The sequence below is a fragment of the Schistocerca cancellata genome, unplaced genomic scaffold (assembly GCF_023864275.1).
Source record: "Schistocerca cancellata isolate TAMUIC-IGC-003103 unplaced genomic scaffold, iqSchCanc2.1 HiC_scaffold_594, whole genome shotgun sequence".
In the NCBI taxonomy this organism is placed as follows: Eukaryota; Metazoa; Arthropoda; class Insecta; order Orthoptera; family Acrididae; genus Schistocerca; species Schistocerca cancellata.
This window is the reverse complement of record NW_026046606.1, coordinates 49,679-75,453: the sequence shown is the minus strand read 5'-3', so window position 1 is coordinate 75,453 and position 25,775 is coordinate 49,679. Positions and strand designations below refer to the sequence as shown.

Genomic DNA, 25,775 nt, shown 5'->3' with positions numbered 1-25,775 from the left:
ACTGTAACGCTGCGCCCTCGATCAAATAACACTGCACATTGCTGGTGACCCACGTGTTTAGTAGTGACGCAACTGCTAGGTGCATCCTAGCAACGTCCGCCTTTTGAGAGCGAGAAAATTTTCGCAGTCGGCAGGACTCGAACCTACGCTCCCAGAGGGAATCTGATTTCAAGTCAGACGCCTTAACCACTCGGCCACGACTGCCGGTGGCGGAAGCGACTCCCGACAAGTGAAGCCGCCATCTTTAGAAGCAATCTGATGGCAGAAAACGGCGTGGCCTCACTCTTTGCTGTAGGGTTTCCATTAGCCGTTACGAAAGTGTACTAATTTCCCACTGACTTATGGCTCCAATGGCGACTTCACCGACTTCCCACTGACGCACCGCTGACGCTAGTTTTCTGTCGTCTTAAAACGATGGACATACCTCCAAGCAGCTGCGAGATCTTAAGAAAAGAAAAAAAAAACGCTGCACCACTGCTTTTGCCGCACTCGAATGATTGAAATTGCGATTCATAAAAAGAAAATGAAATGTCCGCTCTGTCCAACACTTTCGAGCACATCTGTGTACTCACCATCTCAGCGACGGCTTTCTGCAGTCCCAGCGTCAGTGCGAGGTGAACCGAAAGGCACAGTAAGTAGCTGTCGTCGCGAAAACTCAGTATTCTTAAAACGGAAATTTTCGTCTTGTTGAGAATGGCATCACTGGTTGCACCCGCATTCGCCCACGCATGTCACATGTGTGCGAAAACGTTTGCTCCTCTTTACGCAAAATCGCACGCAGCCGGTAGGATTCGAACCTACGCTCCCAGAGGGAATCTGATTTCGAGTCAGACGCCTTAACCACTCGGCCACGACTGCCGTTAGCGCGGTGTTCTCTCGACACATGCAACTGCTACCGTTTAAAACACTGTGGTGTCAGAAAACGGCGTAGCTGCATTATTTTCCGTAGCGTTTCCACCGCTACCAGACGAATCGCTACCAAAGTATTAAAATTTCCGCCCGGACAGGGACTTGAACCCTGGACCCTTAGGTTAAAAGCCTAATGCTCTACCGACTGAGCTATCCGGGCTCACACAAGGCTGCAAAACCTCCCACGATGCACAACTATACATTGACTCATGTCCTTTACTGTTGTTCAATCGCTGCATGGGGCCGTTACTAATAAAACGTCGCCCAAATGCTGTCTACAAACTTATCGCGCTAAGCCCGTAACACACTATCGAAGACTGCTGACACACGATGCAACAACAAATTGTACCAGTTGTTACGTCTCATACGTTGGAGCAGAGAATTTACGTGTTTTGTCGACACTCACTGGGCAATTGGAAAATTCACAAGCATTTCGAATGCAATGTTTCCCACGCTTTCGCTCATTTCACGGTTCCGTTGAAGATGTTCTTCACCACCTGACACAGAAAAGGGAATGCAGTCAGTAGGATATTTTTAATTCTTTTGCTTCTAAGGGAGTTAGTTGTCTAGTAAGTTCCTCTTATGGCATGCAATAGACAACCAGAACAGCTACAGGAGAGGGTCAGTTTTGTTGTCAGCGGTAGTTGCATTATCACAAACGCAGAGTAATTCCATTGGCGTCGCATGAAAACGAATACCTGCCGAAACCCGGGATCGAACCAGGGACCTTTAGATCTTCAGTCTAACGCTCTCCCAACTGAGCTATTTCGGCTGACGTCGAAGGTTGCCATTTGCATGTGTTCGTTAATTTGTGCCTCGTTGCCAATTTCACAGTCACCTTCGTCTGATAAGACATAGGGACGCTGAAGGGCGAGCAGCCGATGCAGTGAAGTTCCACACACATTTCTTCAGCTTCCGTCATCGTAACAAGCAAACATGTCGACTCGATTCGTGTGATATTGAATTCGCTGACTTGACGTGACGCCACGCTGACGCTAGAAAACACGTGCTATATCGATGCCAGGGGCAACTCGTGTGCAGAGAACGAGACACAAGAAGGAGTGAGCCTCTCCACCATATGAGAGGCAGTATCTAGCAGATACACACGGTAAAACATTCGACTTGCGTTAGCTCATAAATTGCTACACGTCATCGTCTGCAAGCTAAAATGGACACATCTGCACTGCCCAGTGAGGCGACACTTGTACTAACACCTGGTGGACGGCTGTGAGACTAGGAGATGAGCTGCGGCTTCTGGGGGCGACTGTAACGCTGCGCCCTCGATCAAATAACACTGCACATTGCTGGTGACCCACGTGTTTAGTAGTGACGCAACTGCTAGGTGCATCCTAGCAACGTCCGCCTTTTGAGAGCGAGAAAATTTTCGCAGTCGGCAGGACTCGAACCTACGCTCCCAGAGGGAATCTGATTTCAAGTCAGACGCCTTAACCACTCGGCCACGACTGCCGGTGGCGGAAGCGACTCCCGACAAGTGAAGCCGCCATCTTTAGAAGCAATCTGATGGCAGAAAACGGCGTGGCCTCACTCTTTGCTGTAGGGTTTCCATTAGCCGTTACGAAAGTGTACTAATTTCCCACTGACTTATGGCTCCAATGGCGACTTCACCGACTTCCCACTGACGCACCGCTGACGCTAGTTTTCTGTCGTCTTAAAACGATGGACATACCTCCAAGCAGCTGCGAGATCTTAAGAAAAGAAAAAAAAAACGCTGCACCACTGCTTTTGCCGCACTCGAATGATTGAAATTGCGATTCATAAAAAGAAAATGAAATGTCCGCTCTGTCCAACACTTTCGAGCACATCTGTGTACTCACCATCTCAGCGACGGCTTTCTGCAGTCCCAGCGTCAGTGCGAGGTGAACCGAAAGGCACAGTAAGTAGCTGTCGTCGCGAAAACTCAGTATTCTTAAAACGGAAATTTTCGTCTTGTTGAGAATGGCATCACTGGTTGCACCCGCATTCGCCCACGCATGTCACATGTGTGCGAAAACGTTTGCTCCTCTTTACGCAAAATCGCACGCAGCCGGTAGGATTCGAACCTACGCTCCCAGAGGGAATCTGATTTCGAGTCAGACGCCTTAACCACTCGGCCACGACTGCCGTTAGCGCGGTGTTCTCTCGACACATGCAACTGCTACCGTTTAAAACACTGTGGTGTCAGAAAACGGCGTAGCTGCATTATTTTCCGTAGCGTTTCCACCGCTACCAGACGAATCGCTACCAAAGTATTAAAATTTCCGCCCGGACAGGGACTTGAACCCTGGACCCTTAGGTTAAAAGCCTAATGCTCTACCGACTGAGCTATCCGGGCTCACACAAGGCTGCAAAACCTCCCACGATGCACAACTATACATTGACTCATGTCCTTTACTGTTGTTCAATCGCTGCATGGGGCCGTTACTAATAAAACGTCGCCCAAATGCTGTCTACAAACTTATCGCGCTAAGCCCGTAACACACTATCGAAGACTGCTGACACACGATGCAACAACAAATTGTACCAGTTGTTACGTCTCATACGTTGGAGCAGAGAATTTACGTGTTTTGTCGACACTCACTGGGCAATTGGAAAATTCACAAGCATTTCGAATGCAATGTTTCCCACGCTTTCGCTCATTTCACGGTTCCGTTGAAGATGTTCTTCACCACCTGACACAGAAAAGGGAATGCAGTCGGTAGGATATTTTTAATTCTTTTGCTTCTAAGGGAGTTAGTTGTCTAGTAAGTTCCTCTTATGGCATGCAATAGACAACCAGAACAGCTACAGGAGAGGGTCAGTTTTGTTGTCAGCGGTAGTTGCATTATCACAAACGCAGAGTAATTCCATTGGCGTCGCATGAAAACGAATACCTGCCGAAACCCGGGATCGAACCAGGGACCTTTAGATCTTCAGTCTAACGCTCTCCCAACTGAGCTATTTCGGCTGACGTCGAAGGTTGCCATTTGCATGTGTTCGTTAATTTGTGCCTCGTTGCCAATTTCACAGTCACCTTCGTCTGATAAGACATAGGGACGCTGAAGGGCGAGCAGCCGATGCAGTGAAGTTCCACACACATTTCTTCAGCTTCCGTCATCGTAACAAGCAAACATGTCGACTCGATTCGTGTGATATTGAATTCGCTGACTTGACGTGACGCCACGCTGACGCTAGAAAACACGTGCTATATCGATGCCAGGGGCAACTCGTGTGCAGAGAACGAGACACAAGAAGGAGTGAGCCTCTCCACCATATGAGAGGCAGTATCTAGCAGATACACACGGTAAAACATTCGACTTGCGTTAGCTCATAAATTGCTACACGTCATCGTCTGCAAGCTAAAATGGACACATCTGCACTGCCCAGTGAGGCGACACTTGTACTAACACCTGGTGGACGGCTGTGAGACTAGGAGATGAGCTGCGGCTTCTGGGGGCGACTGTAACGCTGCGCCCTCGATCAAATAACACTGCACATTGCTGGTGACCCACGTGTTTAGTAGTGACGCAACTGCTAGGTGCATCCTAGCAACGTCCGCCTTTTGAGAGCGAGAAAATTTTCGCAGTCGGCAGGACTCGAACCTACGCTCCCAGAGGGAATCTGATTTCAAGTCAGACGCCTTAACCACTCGGCCACGACTGCCGGTGGCGGAAGCGACTCCCGACAAGTGAAGCCGCCATCTTTAGAAGCAATCTGATGGCAGAAAACGGCGTGGCCTCACTCTTTGCTGTAGGGTTTCCATTAGCCGTTACGAAAGTGTACTAATTTCCCACTGACTTATGGCTCCAATGGCGACTTCACCGACTTCCCACTGACGCACCGCTGACGCTAGTTTTCTGTCGTCTTAAAACGATGGACATACCTCCAAGCAGCTGCGAGATCTTAAGAAAAGAAAAAAAAACGCTGCACCACTGCTTTTGCCGCACTCGAATGATTGAAATTGCGATTCATAAAAAGAAAATGAAATGTCCGCTCTGTCCAACACTTTCGAGCACATCTGTGTACTCACCATCTCAGCGACGGCTTTCTGCAGTCCCAGCGTCAGTGCGAGGTGAACCGAAAGGCACAGTAAGTAGCTGTCGTCGCGAAAACTCAGTATTCTTAAAACGGAAATTTTCGTCTTGTTGAGAATGGCATCACTGGTTGCACCCGCATTCGCCCACGCATGTCACATGTGTGCGAAAACGTTTGCTCCTCTTTACGCAAAATCGCACGCAGCCGGTAGGATTCGAACCTACGCTCCCAGAGGGAATCTGATTTCGAGTCAGACGCCTTAACCACTCGGCCACGACTGCCGTTAGCGCGGTGTTCTCTCGACACATGCAACTGCTACCGTTTAAAACACTGTGGTGTCAGAAAACGGCGTAGCTGCATTATTTTCCGTAGCGTTTCCACCGCTACCAGACGAATCGCTACCAAAGTATTAAAATTTCCGCCCGGACAGGGACTTGAACCCTGGACCCTTAGGTTAAAAGCCTAATGCTCTACCGACTGAGCTATCCGGGCTCACACAAGGCTGCAAAACCTCCCACGATGCACAACTATACATTGACTCATGTCCTTTACTGTTGTTCAATCGCTGCATGGGGCCGTTACTAATAAAACGTCGCCCAAATGCTGTCTACAAACTTATCGCGCTAAGCCCGTAACACACTATCGAAGACTGCTGACACACGATGCAACAACAAATTGTACCAGTTGTTACGTCTCATACGTTGGAGCAGAGAATTTACGTGTTTTGTCGACACTCACTGGGCAATTGGAAAATTCACAAGCATTTCGAATGCAATGTTTCCCACGCTTTCGCTCATTTCACGGTTCCGTTGAAGATGTTCTTCACCACCTGACACAGAAAAGGGAATGCAGTCGGTAGGATATTTTTAATTCTTTTGCTTCTAAGGGAGTTAGTTGTCTAGTAAGTTCCTCTTATGGCATGCAATAGACAACCAGAACAGCTACAGGAGAGGGTCAGTTTTGTTGTCAGCGGTAGTTGCATTATCACAAACGCAGAGTAATTCCATTGGCGTCGCATGAAAACGAATACCTGCCGAAACCCGGGATCGAACCAGGGACCTTTAGATCTTCAGTCTAACGCTCTCCCAACTGAGCTATTTCGGCTGACGTCGAAGGTTGCCATTTGCATGTGTTCGTTAATTTGTGCCTCGTTGCCAATTTCACAGTCACCTTCGTCTGATAAGACATAGGGACGCTGAAGGGCGAGCAGCCGATGCAGTGAAGTTCCACACACATTTCTTCAGCTTCCGTCATCGTAACAAGCAAACATGTCGACTCGATTCGTGTGATATTGAATTCGCTGACTTGACGTGACGCCACGCTGACGCTAGAAAACACGTGCTATATCGATGCCAGGGGCAACTCGTGTGCAGAGAACGAGACACAAGAAGGAGTGAGCCTCTCCACCATATGAGAGGCAGTATCTAGCAGATACACACGGTAAAACATTCGACTTGCGTTAGCTCATAAATTGCTACACGTCATCGTCTGCAAGCTAAAATGGACACATCTGCACTGCCCAGTGAGGCGACACTTGTACTAACACCTGGTGGACGGCTGTGAGACTAGGAGATGAGCTGCGGCTTCTGGGGGCGACTGTAACGCTGCGCCCTCGATCAAATAACACTGCACATTGCTGGTGACCCACGTGTTTAGTAGTGACGCAACTGCTAGGATGCAGCTCAACGTCCGCCTTTTGAGAGCGAGAAAATTTTCGCAGTCGGCAGGACTCGAACCTACGCTCCCAGAGGGAATCTGATTTCAAGTCAGACGCCTTAACCACTCGGCCACGACTGCCGGTGGCGGAAGCGACTCCCGACAAGTCAAACCGCCATCTTTAGAAGCAATCTGGTGGCAGAAAACGGCGTGGCCTCACTCTTTGCTCTAGGGTTTCCATTAGCCGTTACGAAAGTGTACTAATTTTCGCCCAGACAGGGACTTGAACCCAGGACCCTTCGGTTGAAAACCTAACGCTCTACCGACTCAGCTACGCGGGCCCACGCACGAGCATTATCGTACAGCTGCGTGGTGTGCGAGTGTTTCGCATGTCGTAATTGCTGGCTTATGGCTCCAATGGCGACTTCACCGACTTCCCACTGACGCACCGCTGACGCTAGTTTTCTGTCGTCTTAAAACGATGGACATACCTCCAAGCAGCTGCGAGATCTTAAGAAAAGAAAAAAAAAACGCTGCACCACTGCTTTTGCCGCACTCGAATGATTGAAATTGCGATTCATAAAAAGAAAATGAAATGTCCGCTCTGTCCAACACTTTCGAGCACATCTGTGTACTCACCATCTCAGCGACGGCTTTCTGCAGTCCCAGCGTCAGTGCGAGGTGAACCGAAAGGCACAGTAAGTAGCTGTCGTCGCGAAAACTCAGTATTCTTAAAACGGAAATTTTCGTCTTGTTGAGAATGGCATCACTGGTTGCACCCGCATTCGCCCACGCATGTCACATGTGTGCGAAAACGTTTGCTCCTCTTTACGCAAAATCGCACGCAGCCGGTAGGATTCGAACCTACGCTCCCAGAGGGAATCTGATTTCGAGTCAGACGCCTTAACCACTCGGCCACGACTGCCGTTAGCGCGGTGTTCTCTCGACACATGCAACTGCTACCGTTTAAAACACTGTGGTGTCAGAAAACGGCGTAGCTGCATTATTTTCCGTAGCGTTTCCACCGCTACCAGACGAATCGCTACCAAAGTATTAAAATTTCCGCCCGGACAGGGACTTGAACCCTGGACCCTTAGGTTAAAAGCCTAATGCTCTACCGACTGAGCTATCCGGGCTCACACAAGGCTGCAAAACCTCCCACGATGCACAACTATACATTGACTCATGTCCTTTACTGTTGTTCAATCGCTGCATGGGGCCGTTACTAATAAAACGTCGCCCAAATGCTGTCTACAAACTTATCGCGCTAAGCCCGTAACACACTATCGAAGACTGCTGACACACGATGCAACAACAAATTGTACCAGTTGTTACGTCTCATACGTTGGAGCAGAGAATTTACGTGTTTTGTCGACACTCACTGGGCAATTGGAAAATTCACAAGCATTTCGAATGCAATGTTTCCCACGCTTTCGCTCATTTCACGGTTCCGTTGAAGATGTTCTTCACCACCTGACACAGAAAAGGGAATGCAGTCGGTAGGATATTTTTAATTCTTTTGCTTCTAAGGGTGTTAGTTGTCTAGTAAGTTCCTCTTATGGCATGCAATAGACAACCAGAACAGCTACAGGAGAGGGTCAGTTTTGTTGTCAGCGGTAGTTGCATTATCACAAACGCAGAGTAATTCCATTGGCGTCGCATGAAAACGAATACCTGCCGAAACCCGGGATCGAACCAGGGACCTTTAGATCTTCAGTCTAACGCTCTCCCAACTGAGCTATTTCGGCTGACGTCGAAGGTTGCCATTTGCATGTGTTCGTTAATTTGTGCCTCGTTGCCAATTTCACAGTCACCTTCGTCTGATAAGACATAGGGACGCTGAAGGGCGAGCAGCCGATGCAGTGAAGTTCCACACACATTTCTTCAGCTTCCGTCATCGTAACAAGCAAACATGTCGACTCGATTCGTGTGATATTGAATTCGCTGACTTGACGTGACGCCACGCTGACGCTAGAAAACACGTGCTATATCGATGCCAGGGGCAACTCGTGTGCAGAGAACGAGACACAAGAAGGAGTGAGCCTCTCCACCATATGAGAGGCAGTATCTAGCAGATACACACGGTAAAACATTCGACTTGCGTTAGCTCATAAATTGCTACACGTCATCGTCTGCAAGCTAAAATGGACACATCTGCACTGCCCAGTGAGGCGACACTTGTACTAACACCTGGTGGACGGCTGTGAGACTAGGAGATGAGCTGCGGCTTCTGGGGGCGACTGTAACGCTGCGCCCTCGATCAAATAACACTGCACATTGCTGGTGACCCACGTGTTTAGTAGTGACGCAACTGCTAGGTGCATCCTAGCAACGTCCGCCTTTTGAGAGCGAGAAAATTTTCGCAGTCGGCAGGACTCGAACCTACGCTCCCAGAGGGAATCTGATTTCAAGTCAGACGCCTTAACCACTCGGCCACGACTGCCGGTGGCGGAAGCGACTCCCGACAAGTGAAGCCGCCATCTTTAGAAGCAATCTGATGGCAGAAAACGGCGTGGCCTCACTCTTTGCTGTAGGGTTTCCATTAGCCGTTACGAAAGTGTACTAATTTCCCACTGACTTATGGCTCCAATGGCGACTTCACCGACTTCCCACTGACGCACCGCTGACGCTAGTTTTCTGTCGTCTTAAAACGATGGACATACCTCCAAGCAGCTGCGAGATCTTAAGAAAAGAAAAAAAAACGCTGCACCACTGCTTTTGCCGCACTCGAATGATTGAAATTGCGATTCATAAAAAGAAAATGAAATGTCCGCTCTGTCCAACACTTTCGAGCACATCTGTGTACTCACCATCTCAGCGACGGCTTTCTGCAGTCCCAGCGTCAGTGCGAGGTGAACCGAAAGGCACAGTAAGTAGCTGTCGTCGCGAAAACTCAGTATTCTTAAAACGGAAATTTTCGTCTTGTTGAGAATGGCATCACTGGTTGCACCCGCATTCGCCCACGCATGTCACATGTGTGCGAAAACGTTTGCTCCTCTTTACGCAAAATCGCACGCAGCCGGTAGGATTCGAACCTACGCTCCCAGAGGGAATCTGATTTCGAGTCAGACGCCTTAACCACTCGGCCACGACTGCCGTTAGCGCGGTGTTCTCTCGACACATGCAACTGCTACCGTTTAAAACACTGTGGTGTCAGAAAACGGCGTAGCTGCATTATTTTCCGTAGCGTTTCCACCGCTACCAGACGAATCGCTACCAAAGTATTAAAATTTCCGCCCGGACAGGGACTTGAACCCTGGACCCTTAGGTTAAAAGCCTAATGCTCTACCGACTGAGCTATCCGGGCTCACACAAGGCTGCAAAACCTCCCACGATGCACAACTATACATTGACTCATGTCCTTTACTGTTGTTCAATCGCTGCATGGGGCCGTTACTAATAAAACGTCGCCCAAATGCTGTCTACAAACTTATCGCGCTAAGCCCGTAACACACTATCGAAGACTGCTGACACACGATGCAACAACAAATTGTACCAGTTGTTACGTCTCATACGTTGGAGCAGAGAATTTACGTGTTTTGTCGACACTCACTGGGCAATTGGAAAATTCACAAGCATTTCGAATGCAATGTTTCCCACGCTTTCGCTCATTTCACGGTTCCGTTGAAGATGTTCTTCACCACCTGACACAGAAAAGGGAATGCAGTCGGTAGGATATTTTTAATTCTTTTGCTTCTAAGGGAGTTAGTTGTCTAGTAAGTTCCTCTTATGGCATGCAATAGACAACCAGAACAGCTACAGGAGAGGGTCAGTTTTGTTGTCAGCGGTAGTTGCATTATCACAAACGCAGAGTAATTCCATTGGCGTCGCATGAAAACGAATACCTGCCGAAACCCGGGATCGAACCAGGGACCTTTAGATCTTCAGTCTAACGCTCTCCCAACTGAGCTATTTCGGCTGACGTCGAAGGTTGCCATTTGCATGTGTTCGTTAATTTGTGCCTCGTTGCCAATTTCACAGTCACCTTCGTCTGATAAGACATAGGGACGCTGAAGGGCGAGCAGCCGATGCAGTGAAGTTCCACACACATTTCTTCAGCTTCCGTCATCGTAACAAGCAAACATGTCGACTCGATTCGTGTGATATTGAATTCGCTGACTTGACGTGACGCCACGCTGACGCTAGAAAACACGTGCTATATCGATGCCAGGGGCAACTCGTGTGCAGAGAACGAGACACAAGAAGGAGTGAGCCTCTCCACCATATGAGAGGCAGTATCTAGCAGATACACACGGTAAAACATTCGACTTGCGTTAGCTCATAAATTGCTACACGTCATCGTCTGCAAGCTAAAATGGACACATCTGCACTGCCCAGTGAGGCGACACTTGTACTAACACCTGGTGGACGGCTGTGAGACTAGGAGATGAGCTGCGGCTTCTGGGGGCGACTGTAACGCTGCGCCCTCGATCAAATAACACTGCACATTGCTGGTGACCCACGTGTTTAGTAGTGACGCAACTGCTAGGTGCATCCTAGCAACGTCCGCCTTTTGAGAGCGAGAAAATTTTCGCAGTCGGCAGGACTCGAACCTACGCTCCCAGAGGGAATCTGATTTCAAGTCAGACGCCTTAACCACTCGGCCACGACTGCCGGTGGCGGAAGCGACTCCCGACAAGTGAAGCCGCCATCTTTAGAAGCAATCTGATGGCAGAAAACGGCGTGGCCTCACTCTTTGCTGTAGGGTTTCCATTAGCCGTTACGAAAGTGTACTAATTTCCCACTGACTTATGGCTCCAATGGCGACTTCACCGACTTCCCACTGACGCACCGCTGACGCTAGTTTTCTGTCGTCTTAAAACGATGGACATACCTCCAAGCAGCTGCGAGATCTTAAGAAAAGAAAAAAAAACGCTGCACCACTGCTTTTGCCGCACTCGAATGATTGAAATTGCGATTCATAAAAAGAAAATGAAATGTCCGCTCTGTCCAACACTTTCGAGCACATCTGTGTACTCACCATCTCAGCGACGGCTTTCTGCAGTCCCAGCGTCAGTGCGAGGTGAACCGAAAGGCACAGTAAGTAGCTGTCGTCGCGAAAACTCAGTATTCTTAAAACGGAAATTTTCGTCTTGTTGAGAATGGCATCACTGGTTGCACCCGCATTCGCCCACGCATGTCACATGTGTGCGAAAACGTTTGCTCCTCTTTACGCAAAATCGCACGCAGCCGGTAGGATTCGAACCTACGCTCCCAGAGGGAATCTGATTTCGAGTCAGACGCCTTAACCACTCGGCCACGACTGCCGTTAGCGCGGTGTTCTCTCGACACATGCAACTGCTACCGTTTAAAACACTGTGGTGTCAGAAAACGGCGTAGCTGCATTATTTTCCGTAGCGTTTCCACCGCTACCAGACGAATCGCTACCAAAGTATTAAAATTTCCGCCCGGACAGGGACTTGAACCCTGGACCCTTAGGTTAAAAGCCTAATGCTCTACCGACTGAGCTATCCGGGCTCACACAAGGCTGCAAAACCTCCCACGATGCACAACTATACATTGACTCATGTCCTTTACTGTTGTTCAATCGCTGCATGGGGCCGTTACTAATAAAACGTCGCCCAAATGCTGTCTACAAACTTATCGCGCTAAGCCCGTAACACACTATCGAAGACTGCTGACACACGATGCAACAACAAATTGTACCAGTTGTTACGTCTCATACGTTGGAGCAGAGAATTTACGTGTTTTGTCGACACTCACTGGGCAATTGGAAAATTCACAAGCATTTCGAATGCAATGTTTCCCACGCTTTCGCTCATTTCACGGTTCCGTTGAAGATGTTCTTCACCACCTGACACAGAAAAGGGAATGCAGTCGGTAGGATATTTTTAATTCTTTTGCTTCTAAGGGAGTTAGTTGTCTAGTAAGTTCCTCTTATGGCATGCAATAGACAACCAGAACAGCTACAGGAGAGGGTCAGTTTTGTTGTCAGCGGTAGTTGCATTATCACAAACGCAGAGTAATTCCATTGGCGTCGCATGAAAACGAATACCTGCCGAAACCCGGGATCGAACCAGGGACCTTTAGATCTTCAGTCTAACGCTCTCCCAACTGAGCTATTTCGGCTGACGTCGAAGGTTGCCATTTGCATGTGTTCGTTAATTTGTGCCTCGTTGCCAATTTCACAGTCACCTTCGTCTGATAAGACATAGGGACGCTGAAGGGCGAGCAGCCGATGCAGTGAAGTTCCACACACATTTCTTCAGCTTCCGTCATCGTAACAAGCAAACATGTCGACTCGATTCGTGTGATATTGAATTCGCTGACTTGACGTGACGCCACGCTGACGCTAGAAAACACGTGCTATATCGATGCCAGGGGCAACTCGTGTGCAGAGAACGAGACACAAGAAGGAGTGAGCCTCTCCACCATATGAGAGGCAGTATCTAGCAGATACACACGGTAAAACATTCGACTTGCGTTAGCTCATAAATTGCTACACGTCATCGTCTGCAAGCTAAAATGGACACATCTGCACTGCCCAGTGAGGCGACACTTGTACTAACACCTGGTGGACGGCTGTGAGACTAGGAGATGAGCTGCGGCTTCTGGGGGCGACTGTAACGCTGCGCCCTCGATCAAATAACACTGCACATTGCTGGTGACCCACGTGTTTAGTAGTGACGCAACTGCTAGGTGCATCCTAGCAACGTCCGCCTTTTGAGAGCGAGAAAATTTTCGCAGTCGGCAGGACTCGAACCTACGCTCCCAGAGGGAATCTGATTTCAAGTCAGACGCCTTAACCACTCGGCCACGACTGCCGGTGGCGGAAGCGACTCCCGACAAGTGAAGCCGCCATCTTTAGAAGCAATCTGATGGCAGAAAACGGCGTGGCCTCACTCTTTGCTGTAGGGTTTCCATTAGCCGTTACGAAAGTGTACTAATTTCCCACTGACTTATGGCTCCAATGGCGACTTCACCGACTTCCCACTGACGCACCGCTGACGCTAGTTTTCTGTCGTCTTAAAACGATGGACATACCTCCAAGCAGCTGCGAGATCTTAAGAAAAGAAAAAAAAACGCTGCACCACTGCTTTTGCCGCACTCGAATGATTGAAATTGCGATTCATAAAAAGAAAATGAAATGTCCGCTCTGTCCAACACTTTCGAGCACATCTGTGTACTCACCATCTCAGCGACGGCTTTCTGCAGTCCCAGCGTCAGTGCGAGGTGAACCGAAAGGCACAGTAAGTAGCTGTCGTCGCGAAAACTCAGTATTCTTAAAACGGAAATTTTCGTCTTGTTGAGAATGGCATCACTGGTTGCACCCGCATTCGCCCACGCATGTCACATGTGTGCGAAAACGTTTGCTCCTCTTTACGCAAAATCGCACGCAGCCGGTAGGATTCGAACCTACGCTCCCAGAGGGAATCTGATTTCGAGTCAGACGCCTTAACCACTCGGCCACGACTGCCGTTAGCGCGGTGTTCTCTCGACACATGCAACTGCTACCGTTTAAAACACTGTGGTGTCAGAAAACGGCGTAGCTGCATTATTTTCCGTAGCGTTTCCACCGCTACCAGACGAATCGCTACCAAAGTATTAAAATTTCCGCCCGGACAGGGACTTGAACCCTGGACCCTTAGGTTAAAAGCCTAATGCTCTACCGACTGAGCTATCCGGGCTCACACAAGGCTGCAAAACCTCCCACGATGCACAACTATACATTGACTCATGTCCTTTACTGTTGTTCAATCGCTGCATGGGGCCGTTACTAATAAAACGTCGCCCAAATGCTGTCTACAAACTTATCGCGCTAAGCCCGTAACACACTATCGAAGACTGCTGACACACGATGCAACAACAAATTGTACCAGTTGTTACGTCTCATACGTTGGAGCAGAGAATTTACGTGTTTTGTCGACACTCACTGGGCAATTGGAAAATTCACAAGCATTTCGAATGCAATGTTTCCCACGCTTTCGCTCATTTCACGGTTCCGTTGAAGATGTTCTTCACCACCTGACACAGAAAAGGGAATGCAGTCGGTAGGATATTTTTAATTCTTTTGCTTCTAAGGGAGTTAGTTGTCTAGTAAGTTCCTCTTATGGCATGCAATAGACAACCAGAACAGCTACAGGAGAGGGTCAGTTTTGTTGTCAGCGGTAGTTGCATTATCACAAACGCAGAGTAATTCCATTGGCGTCGCATGAAAACGAATACCTGCCGAAACCCGGGATCGAACCAGGGACCTTTAGATCTTCAGTCTAACGCTCTCCCAACTGAGCTATTTCGGCTGACGTCGAAGGTTGCCATTTGCATGTGTTCGTTAATTTGTGCCTCGTTGCCAATTTCACAGTCACCTTCGTCTGATAAGACATAGGGACGCTGAAGGGCGAGCAGCCGATGCAGTGAAGTTCCACACACATTTCTTCAGCTTCCGTCATCGTAACAAGCAAACATGTCGACTCGATTCGTGTGATATTGAATTCGCTGACTTGACGTGACGCCACGCTGACGCTAGAAAACACGTGCTATATCGATGCCAGGGGCAACTCGTGTGCAGAGAACGAGACACAAGAAGGAGTGAGCCTCTCCACCATATGAGAGGCAGTATCTAGCAGATACACACGGTAAAACATTCGACTTGCGTTAGCTCATAAATTGCTACACGTCATCGTCTGCAAGCTAAAATGGACACATCTGCACTGCCCAGTGAGGCGACACTTGTACTAACACCTGGTGGACGGCTGTGAGACTAGGAGATGAGCTGCGGCTTCTGGGGGCGACTGTAACGCTGCGCCCTCGATCAAATAACACTGCACATTGCTGGTGACCCACGTGTTTAGTAGTGACGCAACTGCTAGGTGCATCCTAGCAACGTCCGCCTTTTGAGAGCGAGAAAATTTTCGCAGTCGGCAGGACTCGAACCTACGCTCCCAGAGGGAATCTGATTTCAAGTCAGACGCCTTAACCACTCGGCCACGACTGCCGGTGGCGGAAGCGACTCCCGACAAGTGAAGCCGCCATCTTTAGAAGCAATCTGATGGCAGAAAACGGCGTGGCCTCACTCTTTGCTGTAGGGTTTCCATTAGCCGTTACGAAAGTGTACTAATTTCCCACTGACTTATGGCTCCAATGGCGACTTCACCGACTTCCCACTGACGCACCGCTGACGCTAGTTTTCTGTCGTCTTAAAACGATGGACATACCTCCAAGCAGCTGCGAGATCTTAAGAAAAGAAAAAAAAACGCTGCACCACTGCTTTTGCCGCACTCGAATGATTGAAATTGCGATTCATAAAAAGAAAATGAAATGTCCGCTCTGTCCAACACTTTCGAGCACATCTGTGTACTCACCATCTCAGCGACGGCTTTCTGCAGTCCCAGCGTCAGTGCGAGGTGAACCGAAAGGCACAGTAAGTAGCTGTCGTCGCGAAAACTCAGTATTCTTAAAACGGAAATTTTCGTCTTGTTGAGAATGGCATCACTGGTTGCACCCGCATTCGCCCACGCATGTCACATGTGTGCGAAAACGTTTGCTCCTCTTTACGCAAAATCGCACGCAGCCGGTAGGATTCGAACCTACGCTCCCAGAGGGAATCTGATTTCGAGTCAGACGCCTTAACCACTCGGCCACGACTGCCGTTAGCGCGGTGTTCTCTCGACACATGCAACTGCTACCGTTTAAAACACTGTGGTGTCAGAAAACGGCGTAGCTGCATTATTTTCCGTAGCGTTTCCACCGCTACCAGACGAATCGCTACCAAAGTATTAAAATTTCCGCCCGGACAGGGACTTGAACCCTGGACCCTTAGGTTAAAAGCCTAATGCTCTACCGACTGAGCTATCCGGGCTCACACAAGGCTGCAAAACCTCCCACGATGCACAACTATACATTGACTCATGTCCTTTACTGTTGTTCAATCGCTGCATGGGGCCGTTACTAATAAAACGTCGCCCAAATGCTGTCTACAAACTTATCGCGCTAAGCCCGTAACACACTATCGAAGACTGCTGACACACGATGCAACAACAAATTGTACCAGTTGTTACGTCTCATACGTTGGAGCAGAGAATTTACGTGTTTTGTCGACACTCACTGGGCAATTGGAAAATTCACAAGCATTTCGAATGCAATGTTTCCCACGCTTTCGCTCATTTCACGGTTCCGTTGAAGATGTTCTTCACCACCTGACACAGAAAAGGGAATGCAGTCGGTAGGATATTTTTAATTCTTTTGCTTCTAAGGGAGTTAGTTGTCTAGTAAGTTCCTCTTATGGCATGCAATAGACAACCAGAACAGCTACAGGAGAGGGTCAGTTTTGTTGTCAGCGGTAGTTGCATTATCACAAACGCAGAGTAATTCCATTGGCGTCGCATGAAAACGAATACCTGCCGAAACCCGGGATCGAACCAGGGACCTTTAGATCTTCAGTCTAACGCTCTCCCAACTGAGCTATTTCGGCTGACGTCGAAGGTTGCCATTTGCATGTGTTCGTTAATTTGTGCCTCGTTGCCAATTTCACAGTCACCTTCGTCTGATAAGACATAGGGACGCTGAAGGGCGAGCAGCCGATGCAGTGAAGTTCCACACACATTTCTTCAGCTTCCGTCATCGTAACAAGCAAACATGTCGACTCGATTCGTGTGATATTGAATTCGCTGACTTGACGTGACGCCACGCTGACGCTAGAAAACACGTGCTATATCGATGCCAGGGGCAACTCGTGTGCAGAGAACGAGACACAAGAAGGAGTGAGCCTCTCCACCATATGAGAGGCAGTATCTAGCAGATACACACGGTAAAACATTCGACTTGCGTTAGCTCATAAATTGCTACACGTCATCGTCTGCAAGCTAAAATGGACACATCTGCACTGCCCAGTGAGGCGACACTTGTACTAACACCTGGTGGACGGCTGTGAGACTAGGAGATGAGCTGCGGCTTCTGGGGGCGACTGTAACGCTGCGCCCTCGATCAAATAACACTGCACATTGCTGGTGACCCACGTGTTTAGTAGTGACGCAACTGCTAGGTGCATCCTAGCAACGTCCGCCTTTTGAGAGCGAGAAAATTTTCGCAGTCGGCAGGACTCGAACCTACGCTCCCAGAGGGAATCTGATTTCAAGTCAGACGCCTTAACCACTCGGCCACGACTGCCGGTGGCGGAAGCGACTCCCGACAAGTGAAGCCGCCATCTTTAGAAGCAATCTGATGGCAGAAAACGGCGTGGCCTCACTCTTTGCTGTAGGGTTTCCATTAGCCGTTACGAAAGTGTACTAATTTCCCACTGACTTATGGCTCCAATGGCGACTTCACCGACTTCCCACTGACGCACCGCTGACGCTAGTTTTCTGTCGTCTTAAAACGATGGACATACCTCCAAGCAGCTGCGAGATCTTAAGAAAAGAAAAAAAAACGCTGCACCACTGCTTTTGCCGCACTCGAATGATTGAAATTGCGATTCATAAAAAGAAAATGAAATGTCCGCTCTGTCCAACACTTTCGAGCACATCTGTGTACTCACCATCTCAGCGACGGCTTTCTGCAGTCCCAGCGTCAGTGCGAGGTGAACCGAAAGGCACAGTAAGTAGCTGTCGTCGCGAAAACTCAGTATTCTTAAAACGGAAATTTTCGTCTTGTTGAGAATGGCATCACTGGTTGCACCCGCATTCGCCCACGCATGTCACATGTGTGCGAAAACGTTTGCTCCTCTTTACGCAAAATCGCACGCAGCCGGTAGGATTCGAACCTACGCTCCCAGAGGGAATCTGATTTCGAGTCAGACGCCTTAACCACTCGGCCACGACTGCCGTTAGCGCGGTGTTCTCTCGACACATGCAACTGCTACCGTTTAAAACACTGTGGTGTCAGAAAACGGCGTAGCTGCATTATTTTCCGTAGCGTTTCCACCGCTACCAGACGAATCGCTACCAAAGTATTAAAATTTCCGCCCGGACAGGGACTTGAACCCTGGACCCTTAGGTTAAAAGCCTAATGCTCTACCGACTGAGCTATCCGGGCTCACACAAGGCTGCAAAACCTCCCACGATGCACAACTATACATTGACTCATGTCCTTTACTGTTGTTCAATCGCTGCATGGGGCCGTTACTAATAAAACGTCGCCCAAATGCTGTCTACAAACTTATCGCGCTAAGCCCGTAACACACTATCGAAGACTGCTGACACACGATGCAACAACAAATTGTACCAGTTGTTACGTCTCATACGTTGGAGCAGAGAATTTACGTGTTTTGTCGACACTCACTGGGCAATTGGAAAATTCACAAGCATTTCGAATGCAATGTTTCCCACGCTTTCGCTCATTTCACGGTTCCGTTGAAGATGTTCTTCACCACCTGACACAGAAAAGGGAATGCAGTCGGTAGGATATTTTTAATTCTTTTGCTTCTAAGGGAGTTAGTTGTCTAGTAAGTTCCTCTTATGGCATGCAATAGACAACCAGAACAGCTACAGGAGAGGGTCAGTTTTGTTGTCAGCGGTAGTTGCATTATCACAAACGCAGAGTAATTCCATTGGCGTCGCATGAAAACGAATACCTGCCGAAACCCGGGATCGAACCAGGGACCTTTAGATCTTCAGTCTAACGCTCTCCCAACTGAGCTATTTCGGCTGACGTCGAAGGTTGCCATTTGCATGTGTTCGTTAATTTGTGCCTCGTTGCCAATTTCACAGTCACCTTCGTCTGATAAGACATAGGGACGCTGAAGGGCGAGCAGCCGATGCAGTGAAGTTCCACACACATTTCTTCAGCTTCCGTCATCGTAACAAGCAAACATGTCGACTCGATTCGTGTGATATTGAATTCGCTGACTTGACGTGACGCCACGCTGACGCTAGAAAACACGTGCTATATCGATGCCAGGGGCAACTCGTGTGCAGAGAACGAGACACAAGAAGGAGTGAGCCTCTCCACCATATGAGAGGCAGTATCTAGCAGATACACACGGTAAAACATTCGACTTGCGTTAGCTCATAAATTGCTACACGTCATCGTCTGCAAGCTAAAATGGACACATCTGCACTGCCCAGTGAGGCGACACTTGTACTAACACCTGGTGGACGGCTGTGAGACTAGGAGATGAGCTGCGGCTTCTGGGGGCGACTGTAACGCTGCGCCCTCGATCAAATAACACTGCACATTGCTGGTGACCCACGTGTTTAGTAGTGACGCAACTGCTAGGTGCATCCTAGCAACGTCCGCCTTTTGAGAGCGAGAAAATTTTCGCAGTCGGCAGGACTCGAACCTACGCTCCCAGAGGGAATCTGATTTCAAGTCAGACGCCTTAACCACTCGGCCACGACTGCCGGTGGCGGAAGCGACTCCCGACAAGTGAAGCCGCCATCTTTAGAAGCAATCTGATGGCAGAAAACGGCGTGGCCTCACTCTTTGCTGTAGGGTTTCCATTAGCCGTTACGAAAGTGTACTAATTTCCCACTGACTTATGGCTCCAATGGCGACTTCACCGACTTCCCACTGACGCACCGCTGACGCTAGTTTTCTGTCGTCTTAAAACGATGGACATACCTCCAAGCAGCTGCGAGATCTTAAGAAAAGAAAAAAAAACGCTGCACCACTGCTTTTGCCGCACTCGAATGATTGAAATTGCGATTCATAAAAAGAAAATGAAATGTCCGCTCTGTCCAACACTTTCGAGCACATCTGTGTACTCACCATCTCAGCGACGGCTTTCTGCAGTCCCAGCGTCAGTGCGAGGTGAACCGAAAGGCACAGTAAGTAGCTGTCGTCGCGAAAACTCAGTATTCTTAAAACGGAAATTTTCGTCTTGTTGAGAATGGCATCACTGGTTGCACCCGCATTCGCCCACGCATGTCACATGTGTGCGAAAACGTTTGCTCCTCTTTACGCAAAATCGCACGCAGCCGGTAGGATTCGAACCTACGCTCCCAGAGGGAATCTGATTTCGAGTCAGACGCCTTAACCACTCGGCCACGACTGCCGTTAGCGCGGTGTTCTCTCGACACATGCAACTGCTACCGTTTAAAACACTGTGGTGTCAGAAAACGGCGTAGCTGCATTATTTTCCGTAGCGTTTCCACCGCTACCAGACGAATCGCTACCAAAGTATTAAAATTTCCGCCCGGACAGGGACTTGAACCCTGGACCCTTAGGTTAAAAGCCTAATGCTCTACCGACTGAGCTATCCGGGCTCACACAAGGCTGCAAAACCTCCCACGATGCACAACTATACATTGACTCATGTCCTTTACTGTTGTTCAATCGCTGCATGGGGCCGTTACTAATAAAACGTCGCCCAAATGCTGTCTACAAACTTATCGCGCTAAGCCCGTAACACACTATCGAAGACTGCTGACACACGATGCAACAACAAATTGTACCAGTTGTTACGTCTCATACGTTGGAGCAGAGAATTTACGTGTTTTGTCGACACTCACTGGGCAATTGGAAAATTCACAAGCATTTCGAATGCAATGTTTCCCACGCTTTCGCTCATTTCACGGTTCCGTTGAAGATGTTCTTCACCACCTGACACAGAAAAGGGAATGCAGTCGGTAGGATATTTTTAATTCTTTTGCTTCTAAGGGAGTTAGTTGTCTAGTAAGTTCCTCTTATGGCATGCAATAGACAACCAGAACAGCTACAGGAGAGGGTCAGTTTTGTTGTCAGCGGTAGTTGCATTATCACAAACGCAGAGTAATTCCATTGGCGTCGCATGAAAACGAATACCTGCCGAAACCCGGGATCGAACCAGGGACCTTTAGATCTTCAGTCTAACGCTCTCCCAACTGAGCTATTTCGGCTGACGTCGAAGGTTGCCATTTGCATGTGTTCGTTAATTTGTGCCTCGTTGCCAATTTCACAGTCACCTTCGTCTGATAAGACATAGGGACGCTGAAGGGCGAGCAGCCGATGCAGTGAAGTTCCACACACATTTCTTCAGCTTCCGTCATCGTAACAAGCAAACATGTCGACTCGATTCGTGTGATATTGAATTCGCTGACTTGACGTGACGCCACGCTGACGCTAGAAAACACGTGCTATATCGATGCCAGGGGCAACTCGTGTGCAGAGAACGAGACACAAGAAGGAGTGAGCCTCTCCACCATATGAGAGGCAGTATCTAGCAGATACACACGGTAAAACATTCGACTTGCGTTAGCTCATAAATTGCTACACGTCATCGTCTGCAAGCTAAAATGGACACATCTGCACTGCCCAGTGAGGCGACACTTGTACTAACACCTGGTGGACGGCTGTGAGACTAGGAGATGAGCTGCGGCTTCTGGGGGCGACTGTAACGCTGCGCCCTCGATCAAATAACACTGCACATTGCTGGTGACCCACGTGTTTAGTAGTGACGCAACTGCTAGGTGCATCCTAGCAACGTCCGCCTTTTGAGAGCGAGAAAATTTTCGCAGTCGGCAGGACTCGAACCTACGCTCCCAGAGGGAATCTGATTTCAAGTCAGACGCCTTAACCACTCGGCCACGACTGCCGGTGGCGGAAGCGACTCCCGACAAGTGAAGCCGCCATCTTTAGAAGCAATCTGATGGCAGAAAACGGCGTGGCCTCACTCTTTGCTGTAGGGTTTCCATTAGCCGTTACGAAAGTGTACTAATTTCCCACTGACTTATGGCTCCAATGGCGACTTCACCGACTTCCCACTGACGCACCGCTGACGCTAGTTTTCTGTCGTCTTAAAACGATGGACATACCTCCAAGCAGCTGCGAGATCTTAAGAAAAGAAAAAAAAACGCTGCACCACTGCTTTTGCCGCACTCGAATGATTGAAATTGCGATTCATAAAAAGAAAATGAAATGTCCGCTCTGTCCAACACTTTCGAGCACATCTGTGTACTCACCATCTCAGCGACGGCTTTCTGCAGTCCCAGCGTCAGTGCGAGGTGAACCGAAAGGCACAGTAAGTAGCTGTCGTCGCGAAAACTCAGTATTCTTAAAACGGAAATTTTCGTCTTGTTGAGAATGGCATCACTGGTTGCACCCGCATTCGCCCACGCATGTCACATGTGTGCGAAAACGTTTGCTCCTCTTTACGCAAAATCGCACGCAGCCGGTAGGATTCGAACCTACGCTCCCAGAGGGAATCTGATTTCGAGTCAGACGCCTTAACCATTCGGCCACGACTGCCGTTAGCGCGGTGTTCTCTCGACACATGCAACTGCTACCGTTTAAAACACTGTGGTGTCAGAAAACGGCGTAGCTGCATTATTTTCCGTAGCGTTTCCACCGCTACCAGACGAATCGCTACCAAAGTATTAAAATTTCCGCCCGGACAGGGACTTGAACCCTGGACCCTTAGGTTAAAAGCCTAATGCTCTACCGACTGAGCTATCCGGGCTCACACAAGGCTGCAAAACCTCCCACGATGCACAACTATACATTGACTCATGTCCTTTACTGTTGTTCAATCGCTGCATGGGGCCGTTACTAATAAAACGTCGCCCAAATGCTGTCTACAAACTTATCGCGCTAAGCCCGTAACACACTATCGAAGACTGCTGACACACGATGCAACAACAAATTGTACCAGTTGTTACGTCTCATACGTTGGAGCAGAGAATTTACGTGTTTTGTCGACACTCACTGGGCAATTGGAAAATTCACAAGCATTTCGAATGCAATGTTTCCCACGCTTTCGCTCATTTCACGGTTCCGTTGAAGATGTTCTTCACCACCTGACACAGAAAAGGGAATGCAGTCGGTAGGATATTTTTAATTCTTTTGCTTCTAAGGGAGTTAGTTGTCTAGTAAGTTCCTCTTATGGCATGCAATAGACAACCAGAAGAGCTACAGGAGAGGGTCAGTTTTGTTGTCAGCGGTAGTTGCATTATCACAAACGCAGAGTAATTCCATTGGCGTCGCATGAAAACGAATACCTGCCGAAACCCGGGATCGAACCAGGGACCTTTAGATCTTCAGTCTAACGCTCTCCCAACTGAGCTATTTCGGCTGACGTCGAAGGTTGCCATTTGCATGTGTTCGTTAATTTGTGCCTCGTTGCCAATTTCACAGTCACCTTCGTCTGATAAGACATAGGGACGCTGAAGGGCGAGCAGCCGATGCAGTGAAGTTCCACACACATTTCTTCAGCTTCCGTCATCGTAACAAGCAAACATGTCGACTCGATTCGTGTGATATTGAATTCGCTGACTTGACGTGACGCCACGCTGACGCTAGAAAACACGTGCTATATCGATGCCAGGGGCAACTCGTGTGCAGAGAACGAGACACAAGAAGGAGTGAGCCTCTCCACCATATGAGAGGCAGTATCTAGCAGATACACACGGTAAAACATTCGACTTGCGTTAGCTCATAAATTGCTACACGTCATCGTCTGCAAGCTAAAATGGACACATCTGCACTGCCCAGTGAGGCGACACTTGTACTAACACCTGGTGGACGGCTGTGAGACTAGGAGATGAGCTGCGGCTTCTGGGGGCGACTGTAACGCTGCGCCCTCGATCAAATAACACTGCACATTGCTGGTGACCCACGTGTTTAGTAGTGACGCAACTGCTAGGTGCATCCTAGCAACGTCCGCCTTTTGAGAGCGAGAAAATTTTCGCAGTCGGCAGGACTCGAACCTACGCTCCCAGAGGGAATCTGATTTCAAGTCAGACGCCTTAACCACTCGGCCACGACTGCCGGTGGCGGAAGCGACTCCCGACAAGTGAAGCCGCCATCTTTAGAAGCAATCTGATGGCAGAAAACGGCGTGGCCTCACTCTTTGCTGTAGGGTTTCCATTAGCCGTTACGAAAGTGTACTAATTTCCCACTGACTTATGGCTCCAATGGCGACTTCACCGACTTCCCACTGACGCACCGCTGACGCTAGTTTTCTGTCGTCTTAAAACGATGGACATACCTCCAAGCAGCTGCGAGATCTTAAGAAAAGAAAAAAAAAACGCTGCACCACTGCTTTTGCCGCACTCGAATGATTGAAATTGCGATTCATAAAAAGAAAATGAAATGTCCGCTCTGTCCAACACTTTCGAGCACATCTGTGTACTCACCATCTCAGCGACGGCTTTCTGCAGTCCCAGCGTCAGTGCGAGGTGAACCGAAAGGCACAGTAAGTAGCTGTCGTCGCGAAAACTCAGTATTCTTAAAACGGAAATTTTCGTCTTGTTGAGAATGGCATCACTGGTTGCACCCGCATTCGCCCACGCATGTCACATGTGTGCGAAAACGTTTGCTCCTCTTTACGCAAAATCGCACGCAGCCGGTAGGATTCGAACCTACGCTCCCAGAGGGAATCTGATTTCAAGTCAGACGCCTTAACCACTCGGCCACGACTGCCGTTAGCGCGGTGTTCTCTCGACACATGCAACTGCTACCGTTTAAAACACTGTGGTGTCAGAAAACGGCGTAGCTGCATTATTTTCCGTAGCGTTTCCACCGCTACCAGACGAATCGCTACCAAAGTATTAAAATTTCCGCCCGGACAGGGACTTGAACCCTGGACCCTTAGGTTAAAAGCCTAATGCTCTACCGACTGAGCTATCCGGGCTCACACAAGGCTGCAAAACCTCCCACGATGCACAACTATACATTGACTCATGTCCTTTACTGTTGTTCAATCGCTGCATGGGGCCGTTACTAATAAAACGTCGCCCAAATGCTGTCTACAAACTTATCGCGCTAAGCCCGTAACACACTATCGAAGACTGCTGACACACGATGCAACAACAAATTGTACCAGTTGTTACGTCTCATACGTTGGAGCAGAGAATTTACGTGTTTTGTCGACACTCACTGGGCAATTGGAAAATTCACAAGCATTTCGAATGCAATGTTTCCCACGCTTTCGCTCATTTCACGGTTCCGTTGAAGACGTTCTTCACCACCTGACACAGAAAAGGGAATGCAGTCGGTAGGATATTTTTAATTCTTTTGCTTCTAAGGGAGTTAGTTGTCTAGTAAGTTCCTCTTATGGCATGCAATAGACAACCAGAAGAGCTACAGGAGAGGGTCAGTTTTGTTGTCAGCGGTAGTTGCATTATCACAAACGCAGAGTAATTCCATTGGCGTCGCATGAAAACGAATACCTGCCGAAACCCGGGATCGAACCAGGGACCTTTAGATCTTCAGTCTAACGCTCTCCCAACTGAGCTATTTCGGCTGACGTCGAAGGTTGCCATTTGCATGTGTTCGTTAATTTGTGCCTCGTTGCCAATTTCACAGTCACCTTCGTCTGATAAGAC

General features: G+C 48.8%; 48 non-coding genes across 48 annotated transcripts; all 48 read right to left on the bottom strand.

Moving 5' to 3' along the window:
• Positions 1 to 122: 122 nt before the first annotated feature.
• Positions 123 to 204, bottom strand: Trnas-uga (transfer RNA serine (anticodon UGA)). The gene has a single exon. It is a non-coding gene; the product is annotated as a tRNA-Ser (tRNA).
• A 572-nt stretch (positions 205 to 776) lies between these two features.
• Positions 777 to 858, bottom strand: Trnas-cga (transfer RNA serine (anticodon CGA)). Its single transcript has one exon. It is a non-coding gene; the product is annotated as a tRNA-Ser (tRNA).
• A 138-nt stretch (positions 859 to 996) lies between these two features.
• Positions 997 to 1,069, bottom strand: Trnak-uuu (transfer RNA lysine (anticodon UUU)). The gene has a single exon. It is a non-coding gene; the product is annotated as a tRNA-Lys (tRNA).
• A 539-nt stretch (positions 1,070 to 1,608) lies between these two features.
• Trnaf-gaa (transfer RNA phenylalanine (anticodon GAA)) lies at positions 1,609 to 1,681 on the bottom strand. The gene has a single exon. It is a non-coding gene; the product is annotated as a tRNA-Phe (tRNA).
• Positions 1,682 to 2,294: 613 nt separating this feature from the next.
• Positions 2,295 to 2,376, bottom strand: Trnas-uga (transfer RNA serine (anticodon UGA)). The gene has a single exon. It is a non-coding gene; the product is annotated as a tRNA-Ser (tRNA).
• A 572-nt stretch (positions 2,377 to 2,948) lies between these two features.
• Positions 2,949 to 3,030, bottom strand: Trnas-cga (transfer RNA serine (anticodon CGA)). Its single transcript has one exon. It is a non-coding gene; the product is annotated as a tRNA-Ser (tRNA).
• Positions 3,031 to 3,168: 138 nt separating this feature from the next.
• Positions 3,169 to 3,241, bottom strand: Trnak-uuu (transfer RNA lysine (anticodon UUU)). Its single transcript has one exon. It is a non-coding gene; the product is annotated as a tRNA-Lys (tRNA).
• Positions 3,242 to 3,780: 539 nt separating this feature from the next.
• On the bottom strand, positions 3,781 to 3,853 carry Trnaf-gaa (transfer RNA phenylalanine (anticodon GAA)). The gene has a single exon. It is a non-coding gene; the product is annotated as a tRNA-Phe (tRNA).
• Positions 3,854 to 4,466: 613 nt separating this feature from the next.
• Trnas-uga (transfer RNA serine (anticodon UGA)) lies at positions 4,467 to 4,548 on the bottom strand. Its single transcript has one exon. It is a non-coding gene; the product is annotated as a tRNA-Ser (tRNA).
• A 571-nt stretch (positions 4,549 to 5,119) lies between these two features.
• Positions 5,120 to 5,201, bottom strand: Trnas-cga (transfer RNA serine (anticodon CGA)). The gene has a single exon. It is a non-coding gene; the product is annotated as a tRNA-Ser (tRNA).
• A 138-nt stretch (positions 5,202 to 5,339) lies between these two features.
• On the bottom strand, positions 5,340 to 5,412 carry Trnak-uuu (transfer RNA lysine (anticodon UUU)). Its single transcript has one exon. It is a non-coding gene; the product is annotated as a tRNA-Lys (tRNA).
• A 539-nt stretch (positions 5,413 to 5,951) lies between these two features.
• Positions 5,952 to 6,024, bottom strand: Trnaf-gaa (transfer RNA phenylalanine (anticodon GAA)). The gene has a single exon. It is a non-coding gene; the product is annotated as a tRNA-Phe (tRNA).
• A 611-nt stretch (positions 6,025 to 6,635) lies between these two features.
• On the bottom strand, positions 6,636 to 6,717 carry Trnas-uga (transfer RNA serine (anticodon UGA)). The gene has a single exon. It is a non-coding gene; the product is annotated as a tRNA-Ser (tRNA).
• A 702-nt stretch (positions 6,718 to 7,419) lies between these two features.
• Trnas-cga (transfer RNA serine (anticodon CGA)) lies at positions 7,420 to 7,501 on the bottom strand. Its single transcript has one exon. It is a non-coding gene; the product is annotated as a tRNA-Ser (tRNA).
• Positions 7,502 to 7,639: 138 nt separating this feature from the next.
• Positions 7,640 to 7,712, bottom strand: Trnak-uuu (transfer RNA lysine (anticodon UUU)). The gene has a single exon. It is a non-coding gene; the product is annotated as a tRNA-Lys (tRNA).
• Positions 7,713 to 8,251: 539 nt separating this feature from the next.
• Trnaf-gaa (transfer RNA phenylalanine (anticodon GAA)) lies at positions 8,252 to 8,324 on the bottom strand. Its single transcript has one exon. It is a non-coding gene; the product is annotated as a tRNA-Phe (tRNA).
• A 613-nt stretch (positions 8,325 to 8,937) lies between these two features.
• On the bottom strand, positions 8,938 to 9,019 carry Trnas-uga (transfer RNA serine (anticodon UGA)). Its single transcript has one exon. It is a non-coding gene; the product is annotated as a tRNA-Ser (tRNA).
• Positions 9,020 to 9,590: 571 nt separating this feature from the next.
• Trnas-cga (transfer RNA serine (anticodon CGA)) lies at positions 9,591 to 9,672 on the bottom strand. The gene has a single exon. It is a non-coding gene; the product is annotated as a tRNA-Ser (tRNA).
• A 138-nt stretch (positions 9,673 to 9,810) lies between these two features.
• On the bottom strand, positions 9,811 to 9,883 carry Trnak-uuu (transfer RNA lysine (anticodon UUU)). Its single transcript has one exon. It is a non-coding gene; the product is annotated as a tRNA-Lys (tRNA).
• A 539-nt stretch (positions 9,884 to 10,422) lies between these two features.
• On the bottom strand, positions 10,423 to 10,495 carry Trnaf-gaa (transfer RNA phenylalanine (anticodon GAA)). Its single transcript has one exon. It is a non-coding gene; the product is annotated as a tRNA-Phe (tRNA).
• Positions 10,496 to 11,108: 613 nt separating this feature from the next.
• On the bottom strand, positions 11,109 to 11,190 carry Trnas-uga (transfer RNA serine (anticodon UGA)). Its single transcript has one exon. It is a non-coding gene; the product is annotated as a tRNA-Ser (tRNA).
• Positions 11,191 to 11,761: 571 nt separating this feature from the next.
• On the bottom strand, positions 11,762 to 11,843 carry Trnas-cga (transfer RNA serine (anticodon CGA)). The gene has a single exon. It is a non-coding gene; the product is annotated as a tRNA-Ser (tRNA).
• A 138-nt stretch (positions 11,844 to 11,981) lies between these two features.
• Positions 11,982 to 12,054, bottom strand: Trnak-uuu (transfer RNA lysine (anticodon UUU)). Its single transcript has one exon. It is a non-coding gene; the product is annotated as a tRNA-Lys (tRNA).
• Positions 12,055 to 12,593: 539 nt separating this feature from the next.
• Positions 12,594 to 12,666, bottom strand: Trnaf-gaa (transfer RNA phenylalanine (anticodon GAA)). Its single transcript has one exon. It is a non-coding gene; the product is annotated as a tRNA-Phe (tRNA).
• Positions 12,667 to 13,279: 613 nt separating this feature from the next.
• Positions 13,280 to 13,361, bottom strand: Trnas-uga (transfer RNA serine (anticodon UGA)). The gene has a single exon. It is a non-coding gene; the product is annotated as a tRNA-Ser (tRNA).
• Positions 13,362 to 13,932: 571 nt separating this feature from the next.
• Trnas-cga (transfer RNA serine (anticodon CGA)) lies at positions 13,933 to 14,014 on the bottom strand. Its single transcript has one exon. It is a non-coding gene; the product is annotated as a tRNA-Ser (tRNA).
• Positions 14,015 to 14,152: 138 nt separating this feature from the next.
• Trnak-uuu (transfer RNA lysine (anticodon UUU)) lies at positions 14,153 to 14,225 on the bottom strand. The gene has a single exon. It is a non-coding gene; the product is annotated as a tRNA-Lys (tRNA).
• Positions 14,226 to 14,764: 539 nt separating this feature from the next.
• Trnaf-gaa (transfer RNA phenylalanine (anticodon GAA)) lies at positions 14,765 to 14,837 on the bottom strand. Its single transcript has one exon. It is a non-coding gene; the product is annotated as a tRNA-Phe (tRNA).
• A 613-nt stretch (positions 14,838 to 15,450) lies between these two features.
• On the bottom strand, positions 15,451 to 15,532 carry Trnas-uga (transfer RNA serine (anticodon UGA)). The gene has a single exon. It is a non-coding gene; the product is annotated as a tRNA-Ser (tRNA).
• Positions 15,533 to 16,103: 571 nt separating this feature from the next.
• Trnas-cga (transfer RNA serine (anticodon CGA)) lies at positions 16,104 to 16,185 on the bottom strand. Its single transcript has one exon. It is a non-coding gene; the product is annotated as a tRNA-Ser (tRNA).
• A 138-nt stretch (positions 16,186 to 16,323) lies between these two features.
• Trnak-uuu (transfer RNA lysine (anticodon UUU)) lies at positions 16,324 to 16,396 on the bottom strand. Its single transcript has one exon. It is a non-coding gene; the product is annotated as a tRNA-Lys (tRNA).
• A 539-nt stretch (positions 16,397 to 16,935) lies between these two features.
• Positions 16,936 to 17,008, bottom strand: Trnaf-gaa (transfer RNA phenylalanine (anticodon GAA)). The gene has a single exon. It is a non-coding gene; the product is annotated as a tRNA-Phe (tRNA).
• A 613-nt stretch (positions 17,009 to 17,621) lies between these two features.
• Trnas-uga (transfer RNA serine (anticodon UGA)) lies at positions 17,622 to 17,703 on the bottom strand. Its single transcript has one exon. It is a non-coding gene; the product is annotated as a tRNA-Ser (tRNA).
• A 571-nt stretch (positions 17,704 to 18,274) lies between these two features.
• Positions 18,275 to 18,356, bottom strand: Trnas-cga (transfer RNA serine (anticodon CGA)). The gene has a single exon. It is a non-coding gene; the product is annotated as a tRNA-Ser (tRNA).
• Positions 18,357 to 18,494: 138 nt separating this feature from the next.
• On the bottom strand, positions 18,495 to 18,567 carry Trnak-uuu (transfer RNA lysine (anticodon UUU)). The gene has a single exon. It is a non-coding gene; the product is annotated as a tRNA-Lys (tRNA).
• A 539-nt stretch (positions 18,568 to 19,106) lies between these two features.
• On the bottom strand, positions 19,107 to 19,179 carry Trnaf-gaa (transfer RNA phenylalanine (anticodon GAA)). The gene has a single exon. It is a non-coding gene; the product is annotated as a tRNA-Phe (tRNA).
• Positions 19,180 to 19,792: 613 nt separating this feature from the next.
• On the bottom strand, positions 19,793 to 19,874 carry Trnas-uga (transfer RNA serine (anticodon UGA)). The gene has a single exon. It is a non-coding gene; the product is annotated as a tRNA-Ser (tRNA).
• A 571-nt stretch (positions 19,875 to 20,445) lies between these two features.
• Trnas-cga (transfer RNA serine (anticodon CGA)) lies at positions 20,446 to 20,527 on the bottom strand. The gene has a single exon. It is a non-coding gene; the product is annotated as a tRNA-Ser (tRNA).
• Positions 20,528 to 20,665: 138 nt separating this feature from the next.
• Positions 20,666 to 20,738, bottom strand: Trnak-uuu (transfer RNA lysine (anticodon UUU)). The gene has a single exon. It is a non-coding gene; the product is annotated as a tRNA-Lys (tRNA).
• A 539-nt stretch (positions 20,739 to 21,277) lies between these two features.
• Trnaf-gaa (transfer RNA phenylalanine (anticodon GAA)) lies at positions 21,278 to 21,350 on the bottom strand. Its single transcript has one exon. It is a non-coding gene; the product is annotated as a tRNA-Phe (tRNA).
• Positions 21,351 to 21,963: 613 nt separating this feature from the next.
• Trnas-uga (transfer RNA serine (anticodon UGA)) lies at positions 21,964 to 22,045 on the bottom strand. Its single transcript has one exon. It is a non-coding gene; the product is annotated as a tRNA-Ser (tRNA).
• Positions 22,046 to 22,616: 571 nt separating this feature from the next.
• Trnas-cga (transfer RNA serine (anticodon CGA)) lies at positions 22,617 to 22,698 on the bottom strand. The gene has a single exon. It is a non-coding gene; the product is annotated as a tRNA-Ser (tRNA).
• Positions 22,699 to 22,836: 138 nt separating this feature from the next.
• Positions 22,837 to 22,909, bottom strand: Trnak-uuu (transfer RNA lysine (anticodon UUU)). Its single transcript has one exon. It is a non-coding gene; the product is annotated as a tRNA-Lys (tRNA).
• Positions 22,910 to 23,448: 539 nt separating this feature from the next.
• On the bottom strand, positions 23,449 to 23,521 carry Trnaf-gaa (transfer RNA phenylalanine (anticodon GAA)). Its single transcript has one exon. It is a non-coding gene; the product is annotated as a tRNA-Phe (tRNA).
• Positions 23,522 to 24,134: 613 nt separating this feature from the next.
• Positions 24,135 to 24,216, bottom strand: Trnas-uga (transfer RNA serine (anticodon UGA)). Its single transcript has one exon. It is a non-coding gene; the product is annotated as a tRNA-Ser (tRNA).
• Positions 24,217 to 24,788: 572 nt separating this feature from the next.
• Positions 24,789 to 24,870, bottom strand: Trnas-uga (transfer RNA serine (anticodon UGA)). Its single transcript has one exon. It is a non-coding gene; the product is annotated as a tRNA-Ser (tRNA).
• Positions 24,871 to 25,008: 138 nt separating this feature from the next.
• Positions 25,009 to 25,081, bottom strand: Trnak-uuu (transfer RNA lysine (anticodon UUU)). Its single transcript has one exon. It is a non-coding gene; the product is annotated as a tRNA-Lys (tRNA).
• A 539-nt stretch (positions 25,082 to 25,620) lies between these two features.
• On the bottom strand, positions 25,621 to 25,693 carry Trnaf-gaa (transfer RNA phenylalanine (anticodon GAA)). The gene has a single exon. It is a non-coding gene; the product is annotated as a tRNA-Phe (tRNA).
• Between the last annotated feature and the right edge of the window lie 82 nt (positions 25,694 to 25,775).